The following is an 18,375-nucleotide window of genomic DNA, read 5'->3' on the forward strand; positions in this document are numbered from 1 at the left end:
TTGCCCACGATTGTTTTCGTCACTACCTTTGCTGTTTGGAAGGTGGCAGTGGTGATGAAGGGCGGTGGGCACTGGCAAGTTCTTTGGTGTGTGTGCTGCAATGCAGCGTTGCAGAGGATTTACCACCAGGCTTTATTGCTTATCTGCAGAGGAGCATTCAATCTCTGGATATATTACAACACAACAACTCGCACATCATCAACAGTTTGGGAAATAAAAAAGGCACAAAGAAGAAAATGAGAAAGCAAGCCTTCTAGTACTTCATTATGCACCAGCTCTGTGCCACCGCATAGTGGCTTGCATTAAGAATGGCATCCTTCACAGTTGATTGGGCAGATACATGGCCTGGTCCCATCGAGGGAAATGGAGTGGGCGGCCTTCCTTGAGAGCTATGGTCCATGGTTTATAGTGACATTTTCGAATTTAATAATTTCGAATGCATTCATTTCGAATCAAAAATGTAGAAAAAAAAATGTTGATTATTTAATTTTTTTAAAATTTATTTCTTTTTTTTAAATGGGGGTTTCCCCCCTAACCCCCCTTTTTTAATAACCCTTTTTTTACTAGCCAACCCCCCCAAAAAATATATAAACTTAAAAAAAATATTAAAAAAATGTTTTCCGCCCTTTTTTTCTTTCAAAATTAATGCATTCGAAATGATTCATTCAACATTTTAACTTGACACCATGGACCAGAGAGGCCACAGTCGGAAGTGGGGCCGGGGATCAAAGACAGTAGATAACCCAATGAGGATTGTACTGAGTATGTATGAGGCTATAGAAGGTAGGAATAATGATTAAGATTGGGGACAGAAGTCAAAGTCAGTGAAAAGTGTCAAAGGTGCAAGTGAACCCTAGATCAGACCCCGGGAGGATGTACAAGGAATTAAACAGCGGTTATGGAAGAAAGACGCTCGTCGCAAGTTGGAACTAGCGAGAGGAGGACCTTGAACAGAAGGCTCCCATGAGACACACGGATTAGCAATACTTGGGAAGTGCGGGAAAGAGGTGGGGCGGAATTAGGTTGGGGTGGTAATGGGATGTGGGGGGGAAATGTTGGGTTGAAATTGAAAAGCACAGGGGGTGTTGATGTAATGATCACACTTGATTTGACTGTGTTATTCGCTAATAAAAATGTATTTAAAAAAAAATGGCATCCTTCTGCATGCAAATCAGGAAGGAAATCAAGATTCCACTCATCCCAAAATACCTAGTCAGCTGTTGATAGCCGGATCCGGGTACATCACCCTCTCACTCTCCTCGCTACTGTATCCTCTCCCTATTTTATAACAGCTGTTTGTGGTGTAGGAAGCTCTTGCATACATACACAGTGCACTCTGCATTTTGCCTGCACTTGATTTTGCCACTAACGTTTCATATCTTTACATAGTTCTGAGGGAGATGGTTGTATGCACTGGACGCTCGTAGGTTATTTTGTGATATGATACGATTTGGTATTTAGAACGCGCCTTTACACAAGTGTTTCTAGGCTCCACATAAGAAGGAGGGGAGACAGGATGACAGACACACGATCTTACAAAGACTTGTGACATTCAGATTGTGTGTAACGCTCACCTGGTTCCCACGGAGGCGCGGCGTCGAAGGCGCAGAACTCTGAAGATGGACAGGAAGGGCCCCTCTATTCTGGCTTCCCTGGCTCGTTGGATACCCTCCTGTGCGTGAAAAGGGAATATTACCAACTGTGGAACAATGCTCAAGCCTCCCACTCCCTTCCAACCCTCCACGATACCTCCTTCACGATTCCCCGTGAAGCCTCACCTTAGGGTTTGGAAGGATGAGCTCTCCATCCTGCTTCTGATGCAGGGGCGCGTTGAAACCCAGTTACTTCACTGGATTGAGGATTGATGGGAGTTCAGGTAAGCTTGACTGTTCAGGTAAGGCGCTGTAAAAGTTCTGTTCAAAAGTTCAAGCTTAAAAATAATGTTCGTTGTCTAATTGCAGCAAGCGCTAATGCTTATGTCTTTTTCCCCTTAGGGGCCGGGGTTCGGAGTGCCGGAGATATGGCGCCGACCCGAAGTGAAACAGTTCTGGATGAGCGCTCAGGTAATGTCTTTGCATTCGCTCATTCAATGTCTTTGTCTTTTTTCCCCATAGGGGCCGGGGTCCGGAGATGCCAGGAAGTGGCAGGACCCGAAATGCAGTGGGAATAATCCAACAGATAAGACTTAAAAGGAAACTGAGCTTTCCTTATTCCTCTTCTCCCTCTCACCTTTGTTCTTGTCTTTTTTCCTCTAGGCGCCGGGGCGTAGCTGAATCCGGAAGATCGCTGCTGAAGATGGAAGCGCCTTGCAAAGGTGAGTAAAATGCAGCGCTGCAGCGATCGAAACAAAATGCCTTTAAAATGATGTCTTCCTTTTCAGGGCCGTTGGAGAAATGACTCCGGGATGCAGATTTAGCAGGTAAGGGCTTTTCTTCTCCTATTCTCTTCCTTTCCCCCCTTGCAGGTGTTCCAGGGTGCTGGCAGGCGTGGCTGAAGTCAGGATGCAGGAGCTGACACGGTGAGCGTCCAGCTGCTAGGTGCAGAACAACGCGAAGCACGTGTGGCTGTTCGGGTGGGGTTTAAATAGCCTTGGAAGAAGTTCCTGGTATGTATCCTTCCACCAATCAGGTATGTATCCTTCCCCGACCACACCCGGGTGGTGAAGTAGTCCTACAGGTAAAGTAGTCCCATTCAGGCCTCAAGAGGGCCTGGATGAAGCAGCAAGGTCTGCATCAGGTAAGTGTGCACCCAAGCACTTAAACACATATCCTCTTCTATGAGCCTGGCACCTAAGGCGCCAGGACTGGGGTCCGCTATGAGCCTGGCGCCTAAGGCGCCAGGACTGAGTCCAAAGGGCCCCGACTTGGGCCCGCTGAGACTTCCCTGGGGAAAATGATGTCTGCCTCTGGGGTTGCTGGGCCCGGCCTGGCTCCTTGGAGGTAGGCATCATGACAGTACCCCCCCTCAAGGCCCCTCCCAAGGTCTTTTCCTCCGGGGGTTTTGGTTTGTGCGGGAATCTTCGATGGAATCGTTGAATTAATCGTGGTGCGTGAACATAGTTACTGGGTTCCCAAGATCTTTCCTGAGGTCCATATCCTTTCCAATCAACAAGATAGAAGAGTTTCGACTTAACTATCTTGGAATCTAAAATGTCTTTCACTTCGAATTCTAATTCTCCATCAATTTGGACAGGGCCTGGGGGCTCAGACAGTCTGGTTCCAGGTTGTACTGGTTTTAGAAGAGATGCGTGAAAAACGGGATGAATCCGCATGTTGGATGGTAAATCGAGTTTAAAGGCCACTGGGTTGATAATAGCTTTGATGGGGTAAGGCCCAATGAATCTGGGATTAAAAGTTCGCTGACCCTTGAGGGGTAGATGTTGAGTTGCTAGCCATACCTGATCTCCTACTTGGTAAGGAGGAGTTTTACTTCGGTGCAAATCAGCGTTTTCTTTATACTTTTTCTTGGCTTGCTGTAAGTGGGTTGTAGCTTCTTTGAAGGCTTGGGTTATTGTGGAATGTAGGTGATTTACTGCAGGCATCTCCAGGGTCAGAGGTGGATCTAGGTCAGAGGTCCGAGGATGGTGACCATACAGGGTATAAAAAGGAGTCTGTCCGGTTCCAGAATGCACTGAATTGTTGTATGCATATTCTGCAATCCAAAGGATGTCTTTCCAATTTAACTCGGATTGGTGTAACATGCACCGCAGATATTGCTCGAGAGTCTGATTGGTTCTCTCGGTTTGTCCGTCTGTCTGGGGGTGGTGGCTGGTGGATAACCGCACGTCTATTTGTGCTAGTTGGCAACATTTCTTCCAAAAGTGGGAGATAAATTGACTTCCACAGTCTGAGACTAATATGGAAGGGAAACCATGTAACCGCACTATATTTTCCATAAATTCCTTGGCCAAGGTGGAAGCTGACGGCAATCCTTTTAAAGGGATAAAATGGGCCATTTTGGAGAATAGATCCACTATTACGAGAATCGTGTTGTAACCACCACAAGGAGGCAGGTCAGTTATAAAGTCCATTGACAAGGTGTGCCAAGGTGCTGGTGGAATGTCCAAAGGTTGAAGTAGGCCGGCTGGCCTTTTCTTTTGACTCTTATTTTGGGCACAGATTCCGCAAGACAACACAAATGACTTTATGTCTTTTCTCCAAGAAGGCCACCAGAAGTGGCGTTTGATCTTTTCTTCTGTTTTCGCGATACCGGGGTGTCCTTCCATTAATGATTCATGATGACAGGTAATGACAAGTTCCTGCAATTCTTTACTTGGCAGAAATAACCGCTCTTGGAAGTAGGATAAATCATCCTTACCGGTGTAGTGAGGACCCTTTTGACTCCATTCCAGTGAGGCAGAAGAGTCAAAAAGCTGTTTTACTTGAGCTTGGATGTCCTCAATGGTTTGCAATGAAGTCAAGCCCAGAGTTCTTTGTTCCGGTATGATTGGCACAGGTTCTAAACTCGAATTGGGTTCTTCCATGCCTATCCGGGATAAGGCATCTGCCTTACCATTCTTGCAGCCAGGGTGATAGGTAATTACAAAATCAAATTCCGCCAAGAATAAAGCCCATCGGAGTTGTCGTGAAGATTGAGCTTTGGCCGTCTTTAAATACTGCAAATTTCTGTGGTCCGTAATTACGGTGATGGTGTGTCTTGCACCGAGAAGATAGTGACGCCAAGCCTTGAAAGCTGATTTAATAGCCAGTAGTTCTTTGTCGGTAATTGCGTAATTGAGTTCAGGTGGAGAGAATTTTCTGGACCAAAAGGCTACAGGGTGTAGTTGGTTAGTTTCTGGGTCTCTTTGCGACAGGACAGCTCCCATGGCCGAACTGGATGCATCGGTTTCCACGATGTAAGGGAGATCTGGGCGCGGGTGCTTCAATACAGGTGCAGAGGTGAATTTGGTTTTCAGGTCCTGAAAGGCTTGTTCAGCCTCAAGAGTCCATTCAAAGCGTTTATTTTTCTTTAGGAGAGCTGTGATGGGTTGAACAGTTCGAGAAAATTCCGGGATGAACCTTCGATAGAAATTGGCAAAGCCAAGCATGCTTTGCACTCCCTTCACAGAGCTAGGAGATGGCCATTTGAGAATGGCGTCCACTTTCCGCGAGTCCATTCGGATTCCTTGAGGTGTCAGGATGAATCCGAGAAACTCCACTTCTGTGGTATGAAAAACGCATTTTTCGAGCTTGGCAAATAATTTGTGCTGGCGCAATTTCTCAAGAACTGCCCTGACATGGTTTCTGTGATCAGATTCTGAGGAGGAATACACCAGGATGTCGTCAATATAAACGATGACACAAACATCGATAAGTTCCCGAAGAACATCATTCATGAAGTACTGAAAGGCGGCAGGTGCGTTGCACAAACCGAAGGGCATTACTTGATATTCGAAGAGCCCAAATTTGGTGCGGAATGCAGTCTTCCACTTGTCGCCCTCTTTTATACGTACCAGGTGGTAAGCTCCTCGGAGATCTAGCTTGGTGTACACACAAGCATCTTTTACTTGGTCGATAAGCTCAGGTATAGGGGCAAAGGGTAACGATTCTTAATCGTTATCTGATTTAGGGCGCGGTAGTCAATACAGGCCCTAAGGTCTCCTTCCTTTTTAGGTACGAAGAACAAAGCGGAAGAGACTGGTGACTTTGATGGGCGAATGAAGCCATTGGCCAGGTATTGATCCAAATACTGGCGCAAATGCAGGTTCTCAGGTTCAGTAAGAGCATAAATCCTACTACAAGGTAGTTGTGCATTGGGTACCAAGTCGATTTGGCAATCGTAAGATCGATGGGGAGGTAAGGTGTTAGCCTGCTCTTGCTGAAAAACGTCTTGGAATTCTTGGTATTCAGATGGTAGCTGTACAGGGGTGGAAGTTACAGAGGCTAGACCCATAGCTGGATTCCTTGGGTAACAGGTTGGTTCACAATCAGGAACAGTTATCTTCTTTGCTCGCCAGTCTATTCTCGGATTATGTGTTTCTAACCAAGGGATACCAAGAAGTACTTGAAATTGTGGGGCCTTGATCACATCAAACACGATTGCTTCCCGATGTCCGTCCTGACCCACCAGAGTGATTTCAACTGTGGAATGCGTTACAGGCCCTGAGGCTATTTCGGTTCCATCAACTGTAGTAATTACATCTTTGGTTACTTTCGGGCGGAGAGGAAGCTTAATCCTGGAAGCCAATTCACGGTCTATGTAATTTCCAATAGCTCCACTGTCTATGTATGCTTTTATAGCATGCAACTGCTGAGGCTGTTTTGGGTTCACAAGCACCATTGGCATGACAAAATGCGAGGTCAAAGAGTTTGTTTTCAAGCTCGGCAAGCGGACCCCTACGCTTGTCGGGCTAGGTCGTTTCCCGAACCAGGTGTCAATAACTCGTTATCAGTGGCTCCAACCACCTTCTTGGGTGGTTTAACTGGACAACTTTGAAGAAAGTGACCGGAAGTTCCGCAATACAGACAAAGTTGCATTTGTCGCCTTCTCTCTCGTTCCTTCTGCGTTAATGGTCCTTTAACACTGCCAATTTGCATAGGTTCGGAAACGTCAGTACTCTTGGAGTTAACGTGGGTCTTGATAGGTACTCTGGTTTCATACTTGAGCCGATCTGCTTTTCTATTTTGAAGTCTGTGATCAAGTTGAACCACTAAGTCTATGTAGTCTGCGCAGGCCTGGGGTGGATCTACTATCTGAGCTATAACATCTTTAAGCTCTCCGCGCAGGCCTCGATGAAACAATGTGATCCTTTTATTTTCAGGCCATCTGGTTTCCACAACTAGTCTATTAAAGGTGGCGATATAGGACAAAAGATCCTGATTACCTTGTCGTAAGGATAGCAGTTCGTTGTCAAGGGCCTGTCCCTGCGAGTGTCGAGCGAACAATCTTTCCATGCTGGCCTGGAAGCCCTGGAAATCCCGTAGAATGGGATCATCCTGATTTACCAATGGAATAGACCAATCAGCAGCACAGCCACTGAGGTAAGATAGTACAAAGGCTACTTTGGTCTGGTCGTTGGGGAAGGCCCCGGGCCTGCATAAAAAGTGTAAACGGCATTGGTTCATAAAAACGGCATATTTCTTGGGATCCCCGCAAAACGTTCCGGCGGGGCCAAAGGCATGTGTCCAGGTAGATTGATTTGTACCGGGTTATTCGAACCCATTGTTGTAGAAATATCTCCGGAAACAGGTAAAGGAGTGTGCTCTGCCTGGCCCTGCAATAACCTTTTGGCCAGATCATCAGTTCTTTCCTTGGATAGGATTAGTTCCCTTCTGAGAGCATTAGTCTCCTGGCGGGCTGAGTGCACTTCTGCCCGTAATTCCCCTAAAAGATGGGCCAGCTGATCTGTCTCGGAAGTCTCCATAGCGCCCAGGTGGGAAATTGTGGTAAGGCTTTGCGTTCTGTAACGCTCACCTGGTTCCCACGGAGGCGCGGCGTCGAAGGCGCAGAACTCTGAAGATGGACAGGAAGGGCCCCTCTATTCTGGCTTCCCTGGCTCGTTGGATACCCTCCTGTGCGTGAAAAGGGAGTATTACCAACTGTGGAACAATGCTCAAGCCTCTCACTCCCTTCCAACCCTCCACGATACCTCCTTCACGATTCCCCGTGAAGCCTCACCTTAGGGTTTGGAAGGATGAGCTGTCCATCCTGCTTCTGATGCAGGGGCGCGTTGAAACCCAGTTACTTCACTGGATTGAGGATTGATGGGAGTTCAGGTAAGCTTGACTGTTCAGATAAGGCGCTGTAAAAGTTCTGTTCAAAAGTTCAAGCTTAAAAATAATGTTTGTTGTCTAATTGCAGCAAGCGCTAATGCTTATGTCTTTTTCCCCTTAGGGGCCGGGGTTCGGAGTGCCGGAGATATGGCGCCGACCCGAAGTGAAACAGTTCTGGATGAGCGCTCAGGTAATGTCTTTGCATTCGCTCATTCAATGTCTTTGTCTTTTTTCCCCATAGGGGCCGGGGTCCGGAGATGCCAGGAAGTGGCAGGACCCGAAATGCAGTGGGAATAATCCAACAGGTAAGACTTAAAAGGAAACTGAGCTTTCCTTATTCCTTTTCTCCCTCTCACCTTTGTTCTTGTCTTTTTTCCTCTAGGCGCCGGGGCGTAGCTGAATCCGGAAGATCACTGCTGAAGATGGAAGCGCCTTGCAAAGGTGAGTAAAATGCAGCGCTGCAGCGATCGAAACAAAATGCCTTTAAAATGATGTCTTCCTTTTCAGGGCCGTTGGAGAAATGACTCCGGGATGCAGATTTAGCAGGTAAGGGCTTTTCTTCCCCTATTCTCTTCCTTTCTCCCCTTGTAGGTGTTCCAGGGTGCTGGCAGGCGTGGCTGAAGTCAGGATGCAGGAGCTGACACGGTGAGCATCCAGCTGCTAGGTGCAGAACAACGCGAAGCACGTGTGGCTGTTCGGGTGGGGTTTAAATAGCCTTGGAAGAAGTTCCTGGTATGTATCCTTCCACCAATCAGGTATGTATCCTTCCCCGACCACACCCGGGTGGTGAAGTAGTCCTACAGGTAAAGTAGTCCCATTCAGGCCTCAAGAGGGCCTGGATGAAGCAGCAAGGTCTGCATCAGGTACGTGTGCACCCAAGCACTTAAACACATATCCTCTTCTATGAGCCTGGCGCCTAAGGCGCCAGGACTGGGGTCCGCTATGAGACTGGCGCCTAAGGCGCCAGGACTGAGTCCAAAGGGCCCCGACTTGGGCCCGCTGAGACTTCCCTGGGGAAAATGATGTCTGCCTCTGGGGTTGCTGGGCCCGGCCTGGCTCCTTGGAGGTAGGCATCATGACATTGTGCAAGTGCAGCAAGAAGTACAGGGAAGAGGTAGGAGAGGAAGTGCAGTCAGAGCAGCAGGGCTCTGAGTAAGTGTGAGGACAACAGTTGACTACACAGGTACAGTCCCAGACCGGAGTGCTGGGTAGGCCAGAAGGCAGTGCAATCAGGACCAGCAGACAGAAAGATTTGCAGGGGAAAGGGAGAGAGAAGGCAGAAGAGAAGAGGAAGGTCTTGAGCAGCCTCCAGGACTTCTGGTGGTCCGGCCCAAGTCTGAGAGGGGCAGGGAGGCCGTTCCAGAGGGAGGCACCTGCAGGTGAGAGAGATCTACCCCGCACTCTCTGTTTGGAAAAGCGCCTGACCCTCAGAGAGTTTGAGGTAGCTGAACGACGCTCTTTAGTAGGAAGGTATTTAGGAAGAGAGTGTTGGATATAGAGAGGACAATGGCAGTTGAAAGCCTTGTAGATGATGCAGAGGGTCTTGAACTTGATCCTCATGGCCACAGGAAGCCATTTGTGAGATGTCAGAGCTGGAGGGATGTGGTCGATGGGCTTGAGGCCAAGATAAGTCTTGCAGTCCTGTTCTGGATTAGTTGAAGAGGGCAAAGAGTAAAGGTAGGAAGATTGAGAAATAGCTTGTTGCAGGAGTCCAGCCTGGAGAGAACCAGAGCTCTGGAAACAGTGATCTTCTGGGGAAAGGTGAGAAAAGGAAGACACCTCTGAGGAGGTGCAGCTCGAAGTTGAGCTTCGTGGCAAGGTCCGTGATGCGTGGAGAGAAGGAGAGAGTGGAGTCAGAGATGACACCAAGGATGTTCGCCTCACAGGAGGGTGAGGGTACGGGGGCCAAAGAGGGCAGTTAGATGGTGAAAAAGCGGGCACAGGGGTCACAAAGAGAAGAACCTCTGTCTTACTGGCATTAAGACAGAGGTTGTTAGAGGTGCACCATCCCTGAATAGTGGATAGACAGTCAGGAATGAGCAAGGAGGGAGAGGAGGCTGAGGGTAGCCTGAAATTGAGCTGTCATCTGTATAATACTGAAAGTTAGAGGAGAACGTCGAGATCAGGTGGGCCAGGGGGGACAGATAGACATTAAAGAGAAGGGTGGTGGGAATGAGCCCTGGGGAACACCACATGTGGAAAGAGAGTTGGTGGAGAGAAAGGACCAAAGTTGGAACTGGGAGGGTCGTCCAAGTGGAAGGAGGTCAGCCACGCCAGAGCCTGACCAGTGATGCCAAGGTTCACACTGAGACGGTTGATTAGGGTGGCATGATTGACCATGTAAAAGGTAGAGGGGAGGTCAAGGAGGAAGAGGACAGAGTGAGAGCTGGAGTCAAGGTTGGAGGGCAGATCTTCACAGGAGTTCAGGAGAGCAGTTTCCATGCCTCTGGCTAATCTGAAGCCAGACTGATGGACATGGAGATTAACTAGAAGATTCAGTGTGAAGGTTCAAGTGAGTGATTGCCAGTTTCTCAAGGAGTGTGATGAAATTACGCCACTGACTCATGATTTGCAGCAGGTGCGTTATTTCTTATACATGACATTATGCGTTGCCTTCCACATTTTGCTAGCACGTCTTTTCCACACTACATTCATGGAGAGGTGAATTATTTGGTGGATGGCTGCAGTTGTTTGCAATAGGCACAAGCAGGAATTTTGTTGTTTGATGTAACACTGCCTGTCTGAGAATATAGTGGGAGGGACTCTATTGATGCTGCAGTGACAAAATCTGTAAGGGAACCTGCTTATGGAGCCCCCCTTCTTTTCCCCACTTTTACATTGTAATACAGGTAATGCTTGCTAATGGCCTTTCACTGGCAATATTTGGCAATGTACAGTGTCAGTATTGTGCACTTCTGCACTACTGTACACATCCCATTGTGATCCTCAGAATAGGGATTGAAATGGATATAAACACTTACAGTATGCAGTGCTTGTGAAATACTGCATGCACAATTTCAGAAAATATGCATCTGGTAGCACCTTACCAAAGATATTGTTCAAATCGGGAAGATCCTGGGGATTTAATTACTCAGGAAAAAGCCAGCAATACATATAATGAGGGCCGTATTGGTATTCAAAGAAGATAATGTTTAACAAAATCTACCAGGTTTTTTTTCAACTTATTTGCAGATTTATTATGCAATCAATCCGGGAAGCTAGTTTGTTCTCTGACATACATTTGAATGCATGTATAATGCTGTAGAGTCATTTTTAGAGCCACGAGCATCCGTTTGGCAGTAGAGTTTCCCTTTACTCAAAATACTTGTTCATCAAGTCCAATATGTTATATGGAATGATTGGATGTTTTGGAACCAGCCCCTGTTCTATCATTATAAAAGACTAATTCCTTACAACCAGCATGTAAAGTTCAATAACATCAACTTATATCATGTTTTTCTGAAATTAATGGTTTTGACTAGAAATATCTCCATCATTACATAGGGCCTCATTACGACCCAGGCGGAAAACCATGGTGCTAATAGCACCATGGTCCATGCCGGTAACTTACCGCTCCGCCATGGATAAAGGGGGAATTACCACCCCATTACAAGGTTGGCGGGGCGGTAATTCCCCCTTCCTCCATTGCCCTTCCCCATTCCCATTTTTGCCCCATAGGGCTCAATGGGAATGGGGAAGGCGCTAAATACGGTGCCGCAAATTGCGATACCGTACTTAGCACCAAGGTCCCTTTGCGGGTCCCTACTTTTAAGGTCGGGTCCCGCAAAGGGACCTCATAATCAGGCGCTAATGGGTTAATGGCGCCGCAGCCTTTTACGGCACCGTTAACCCATTAGCGCCAGGGTCGTAATGAGGCCCATATACTTGTGGTTCAGAAAGCAGCAGATGGAGTAATTCTTGCCCACATCCTACAAACCCCAGTAGTCTAAGTACTTTCAGAGCATCTTCAGAACACATTGTTCATTTGTGTTTCTTTAATAATTTCGTTGCAAATACTGGATGAGGGGACATATTTTGGAGGCTCTGACCTGGCTGGGCACTAAGCCTAGAGAGTAGTTATCCATTTCTGAAATCAAAAGTAGCTCTAACACCAATATGTTTGTACAACATCAGTTCAATTCTATAATGTCTCACATAGATGTGTCCACTAACTCACTTGAAGGTTAATTTAAGATCCATCTTAAGATCCATCCGTCCATCATCTGCTGTTTATATGTCTTGGAGCACAATGAAATTAAAATTCATAACAGACAGCATAACATCACTATTTTTTATATGAGCCAAGTCAGCATTTTCCAAAGAAGGATTTTTAACACTTCCAAAGTCGGTGAGAACAATTGTTCCTGTAGAAGAACATGAAGTATCAATGCTTTCCTGTCCCAATTGGGCCTCAAAATATACCCTTCAAGATGTGAATCAATGTTCTCCAGTGAAGCCAACAGTTCAAATGGGATATTGTTTATTAGGGTAGGCTATGGGCAAAAAAACACAGCCTCTGCATTTGTTACCCTAGATTACTTAAATGGCAGAAAAACTGGGTGACCAAGTGCCATGTTGATAAGACTACTTTGAATAGGTATACATGTGTTCCTTAAATGTGGTTAGAAAAGTCTCAGTAGATCAATCCTCCTTTTAACATTACTGTGATTCTTAAGGGGTGCTTGTCTCAGCAATCCCTTGGCCAGGAAGTTATTTTGAAGTGTCTGCCTGCTTCTTTCTCTAGTGACCTTGATTCTCTTACCTCATTTCTTCTCCCCTCTGAGCACCCCTGCTATCCTGCTAGGCCTCTGTAATCTCCAGCTTCATACTATGGGCCTCATTACGACCCAGGCGGTAAGTTACCGCCTGGGTCGTACCCTTACCACCATGGTGTAAACTACGTTTACACCATGGTGGATGGCGGATTTACCGCCCCATTCCAAGGTGAGTGGGGCGGTAAATCCCCAATTCCCATTTTACCCTTCCCCATTCCCATTTTTGCCCCATAGGGCATAATGGGAATGGGGAAAGGCGCTAATTACGCCACCGTAAATTACGGTGGCGTAATTAGCACCAAGGTCCCTTTGCGGCATGGGTTTTAACGCCTGCAAAAAGCAGGCGTTAAAATCACCATCCCGCAAAGGGACCTTGGAATCAGGCGTCAAAATAAATGCAAATTAATGCACAATTCCATTGTAGTCCTTTCACCCCATGCCTCTCATTGGTACTCTTGTTCTTATGTTGTGTTGTATTATTCAATATGTGCCCATCATCAGCGCGGTGGTCTTACTTTTCCTGGCTTTGACCTAGAGGCGGCACATTGTGGCCTTGACCGAGTGTCACCAGAACTTAGTCTGTGGGCATGAACGAAGAAGGGATTGGGGGTGGGGATGATAAGAAAGGGTAATTAGCCAAAAGACAAACAATTTAGTGGTGGAAAAGCACAGAAGAAGAGGAGACGGATTATGGTTGTGGTATCTGGAATGTATATTTCTTAACTGTGATTAAGTTTTGTTAAGCATAAGAGAAAATAGCCAGGCTTAGCTGTAATGGCAGTGTCTTGCCAGGAACAGATCTTATGGATGTATAAAATGCTACACTCTGGTATCAATTGTCTTGTATGAAACATTTCAAAAGTTAAGATGGAGTATCTTCAACTGCACTCCAGGACAGCAGTGGGACATTACAGTGATCAGTGGTGAAGCTTGAGTTGGTTGTTTGTGGAATATTTGTATGTTTTAATATTGTCTCATGCAGAATTAGCACGCAATTCTAATGTGCCCATTTATACAATCCACCCACACAACTCAAGTCAAAGAAGAGGCAGTGAGGTAGTCAAAAATCAAAATGTATTTAAATGAAGGCAGTTTTAACAAACACAGTCTCCATCTTTACCCTGGAGATCACAACAGTAATGTATCCAAAATAAATACTTAAACAAAACAAAAATGTACCTGCCTATATGAATCTCACTATTATAAGTTCAGAAAGGCAGCCACTTTCAATCATGCAGTCTTCCTCTAAATACTATGGTTATCTAAATGACACTATGCATTCTTTTATTTCGACTTTACATTCGCTTCCTTCGATCAAGGGACTTAAACTATGATCTTTCAACATGGTGAGGGGGGATCACTCATGGACAACGCATTTGTCATTGAAGCAAGACAAGACAGTGCAACACAGGTTTGAATCCCAATCCGGCGCTTAGAAACCAATCTCTGGCATTAAGTGCTTTATAACATAATATAATACATGCATTTACTTATTTGAAAGATTTCAAACCACTTTCCAGAATACGTGTTTTTCTCCAGTAACAAGAATGGTACCCAAGAACAATCACATCAATTAACTTTCAAAATATCTGTATGCACCAACTCCCCAGTACAGGTTTTAGATGGTGAATGTATTTGCTATGTAGAGCACATTTGACATACAGACAATGACCAGCTAGCATGGTGCTTTGTGTTAAGACATGTACATGCAAGAGATGAGTTATTTCCATGGGTTTATGTAAGTTTGAATTCACAGGTAATGTTCTCTGAATATATATGTTCGGTTCTGAATCCACATGTACACTACATTCTCTGATTGTGTGGGTGCAGCTCTCTATAGGCATGTGTAGACAGCTTTCACTAAAAATGGATTTGTGCCTTTTGTTTATCTGTGGGGGAGTGTGGCTTTCCTGGAATATGAATGTATTCCTTTCAATTTAGTTGCTTGCACAGTTTTAAAGGTGCCTGCATGTGATGTTTTCAGTCTCTTCGCAATTATGGTCTGGATATGTACTATTTGCAACTAAAAGATACTCAGTTGAAGATCCCCTTATCTAACACATTACAGCTGACTATGTGCTTGCATCAAAAAGCAAGCAAATGCAGCAGATTTGCACTTCCCACAGTTCTTAATGAATAGAATGAATCATTTCTCCATATAGTTGATTGAGCAAACAAACTATGCTCTACAATGGTGGAAATAATGGCACGATATCTCTTAGATGATAGTGTTCGATAATTTCATAATGTTCTAAATGTCTCAACACTGCCTTCAACTACTAAATATATTTGAAAATAATACTTAACTTTACAAAGGCAATCCCACTTTAAAATGACAGGCAACATGCCTTCAGATTTAGATTTATTTTTTCAATGCCACGTGAATCGAGCAATACAGAAAAATATCTCAATTTATACTCTATATAGTTGAGGACCACAGAACATTTGGATTTTAGCACCAGTGTCCCTGTTTTCAAATGACATCCACCAACATTCTCAGCCCTTATATCTTCCAAGAATTTATCTTGATCAATTTTGACAGTTTGCGGATTGGTAAGGTGTCTTATTAATTTACCTTTTAAGATGTAAATTCTGAACTTGGATGAACCATCAAGGAACCCAGTCCGGCAGACATCATTCCATAAGCAAACCCTCAGTTCTGGTGGCTTATTTCAAAATGAATCACTGATGGATTGGCCATCTTTCTATGGGCTGTTCTCTTCTCTGTCTGGACCAATTCTCCCTTCGAGTGTCAGATCCCCAGATTCAGTTGATTTTCTCAATCTTCATCTCACTCTTCTTCCATATTTATTCTTCATCTCTATCACCTGAAAACATCACAATATATACTAAACTTTCACCATCTCTGCCTTGTGACAGAGGTGCAGTTTCCTAGTCCCAGGGTTGGAAGGTAAAACCACTCCTGTCTAGAAACATAGCAATTTCATTTTTTATTCATCTTTTAAGCAATATTCGCTACCTGGATATAACACATATATATAGTCAAATTCTGAAAGTCTAAGAGAACATTTGAAGACATTGATGGACTTTGTGAGATTAGATTTGGCAATTGTACATGTTTTTACCATTTTGGAGCAATGCATAACGCAGCACTATCTATAGTTGTTATTACATATTCTGAAATATATGACTTATATTTACAACATTTCCCAATTTGGAGTCAATTGAAGTTTGCATGACAATGCAGCGATTGATTTCGTGATTGCATATTTAATGTGAGATTTTCTTCATTACGTTAAATGAATTGTTTTCTGGTGTGTAGCTTCAGCTGTTCTCCAGCAGAAGACAGTGGTGATACATTGTCTGAATATTCCCTCTTCATGTTTTCACTATGCAAAGGTCTGGCTGTGCATATTTTCCATAACCTTTCACCTTTGAATATTCAGAACGGGGGTCTGTTTGCCATGCATCTGGCTTTCAGTCACATTTTTCCTTGACCTTTCATGGCTAATGCAATTTTTTATGAGTTTATATGAAGTGACTCGTGTGAAAGATTTTCTTTGAAGCTGGGAGCCTTGTATCCATTAGTGAATGCCTAAAGTACGTTTACAAGGATAATCTTCTTTGGAAATCAGCCTTCAATACAATGGATGAACAGTTTGCAGATGGCCAAAAACCTCTGGCAATAGACTTATTTGTGATCTCTGGAGCCAACCTGAACTGGTTTCAAAACACCTTTGTGTACACTCAAGAAGACAGCCCTAGAGGGTTTCATTTATCCATATTTGCAATGCTGACCTGCATGGTTTTCAATATTCATGGCATATCAAAACTAAACTCATATGCATTTTCAGTCCTACTCTTACATCTTAACACAAAATATTTTTGAATGAATTACTAACATGGCAGGATGAAGGAGCACATTACATATTGATTCCATCATATTGAAAAGGGGAATACAACTTTGATGGGAGGACATTATCTTTACACGTGTTATCCATATTATTGGACATGTGAAATAATCCAGTCCTTGGAGACTTTAATTCCATGGCTTGCTGTATTCCTTGGGAAACAGATTTTGTTGTATTTTTCAATACCACCCTATTTAAGCATATCAGTGACCAAAGGGTATAATCTATCAGGTATCCTTTTAGTTTTCATAGTGAGTAAGAGGTAGAGATCTCCAATAAATGAGATAATCTATAACTGACTGTTCTCTTGCTCTGCCAGGAAGGACTTTCTCATATTATTCTTTATTTTAGGCCTCTTTTTGATATGTTTATGTAACAAAGATTCCTGTTTAAATGTTGCTCCATTTCTGAAATGTCATCAGCATTAAGTGGTACTGTGATGCATTGAGTTCCTGATAAATACAATTCCCAGCATTTTCATCAGCTTCTGACAAGCCAGTCTTTATCTTTGAAAACATATATTTTAATGTGCACAACTAGTTTAATCTTGCACTTGCTGTAAAAATAGTCACATGCTGCCATGCTAGTCAGTGCTCTGTGGCCAAATCGTCTGTGTTTTCACCCTGAGTTACCTATCACTGTGTTTCAGTTTAACTATTTTTTATTCCTTTCTGGAGTAGGATGTATTCACCATTTCACACATTGAGCTGTCTCTGCTTACAATATATTTCTGTAAGTAATTATAGAGAAAGCCATGCTTTAGATGGAGCTTTCTTGACTTATTAGCAGTGCGAGCACAATGCCTGGTATGCGCTATTACTATTTAACATGACAACGAACATTGTAAATCATTGTTTTATATAACATGATGCGGTACGATTATTGGCTCATCCATTCTTTCTTCATCTCTGCTTCGTGGATGAGGTGCTGCTGCCTGTGCTCTACAGCCCTGATCCTGCCATTTAACATCCTGTGGATTCAGGACTGATGGGGTAAGCTTGATGACTTTGCTGATGAATCAGTGTACATTTTGAAAAAAAAGAAATGTGCTTAAAACACACAGAAAATAAATCTCACCCTGAAGATCCCATCTGGCCAGCAATTTGAAATCTTGCAATACCCCTGTGCTGTGGTTTTTTCTTCCTCACTTTGCAATTATGTACTCTGCCCTATACTGCTTTGGCCCTTCAAGATGGCCGCACCACGCTGCTCTGAGTGTGCTTGCCTGTTGCCTATGCCTGCTCCTGCCCCCGTTGGTTGCCTTGGTATTTTTAATCCCTTTACAGCAACCGGGAGGCAGGAGCTGGCCCATTACATTGAAGGCCCACAATTAAGGCCCCTGTCTGCTCCCTGTATGCTACCAGGCCGTGTCAGCTCCCACCCCTTTGTTCCCCCTGAGGCTGCTTCCCAAGGTCAGTTCCCTGACCTACTCCTTCTCTCCTCCTCCCTTCAACCTTGACTCCCACTATATTGTACCTAGCTGTCCTCCATCTCCTGTCTGTATGTGCCTGTTTGCTTGAAAAACGTACCTAGATGCCCCCTCTCCTGTCTGTATGTGCATGTTTGCTTGAAAGTCATACCTAGCTGTCCATCCTCTCCTGTCTGTATGTGCCTGTTTGCTTGAAAGTCGTACCTAGCGGTCCCCCGTCTCCTGTCTGTTTGTGCCAGTTTGCTTGAAAATTATAGATTTATATAATTGCCTTATAAACCCTCCCGTCCACCCTTTGGCTCTGTCCGTCCTGGCACCTCTGCAACACTGCCATCACTCCTTCAATTCCCCTTCAACTGCTTACCCAGATGCTATGCCTTCAGCCTCAACTAAACCTAGCTGCCCAAAGTCTGATTATGATGACACTTATTGAGTACCATCACTTCTTTGTTGCTAATGCTTTGAATTGAATTTTGACGCACGTTGGCTCACCCATCCTGAACCTTGTCGTTCTCTTGTTGGACCTTTTGGATCATCACTTAATCACAATGACCTTGAATCATGTTGTGCCCATCAATGACTTTGCA

The sequence above is a fragment of the Ambystoma mexicanum genome, chromosome 8, assembly GCF_040938575.1.
Source record: "Ambystoma mexicanum isolate Mex_15411 chromosome 8, UKY_AmexF1_1, whole genome shotgun sequence".
NCBI lineage: Eukaryota > Metazoa > Chordata > Amphibia > Caudata > Ambystomatidae > Ambystoma > Ambystoma mexicanum.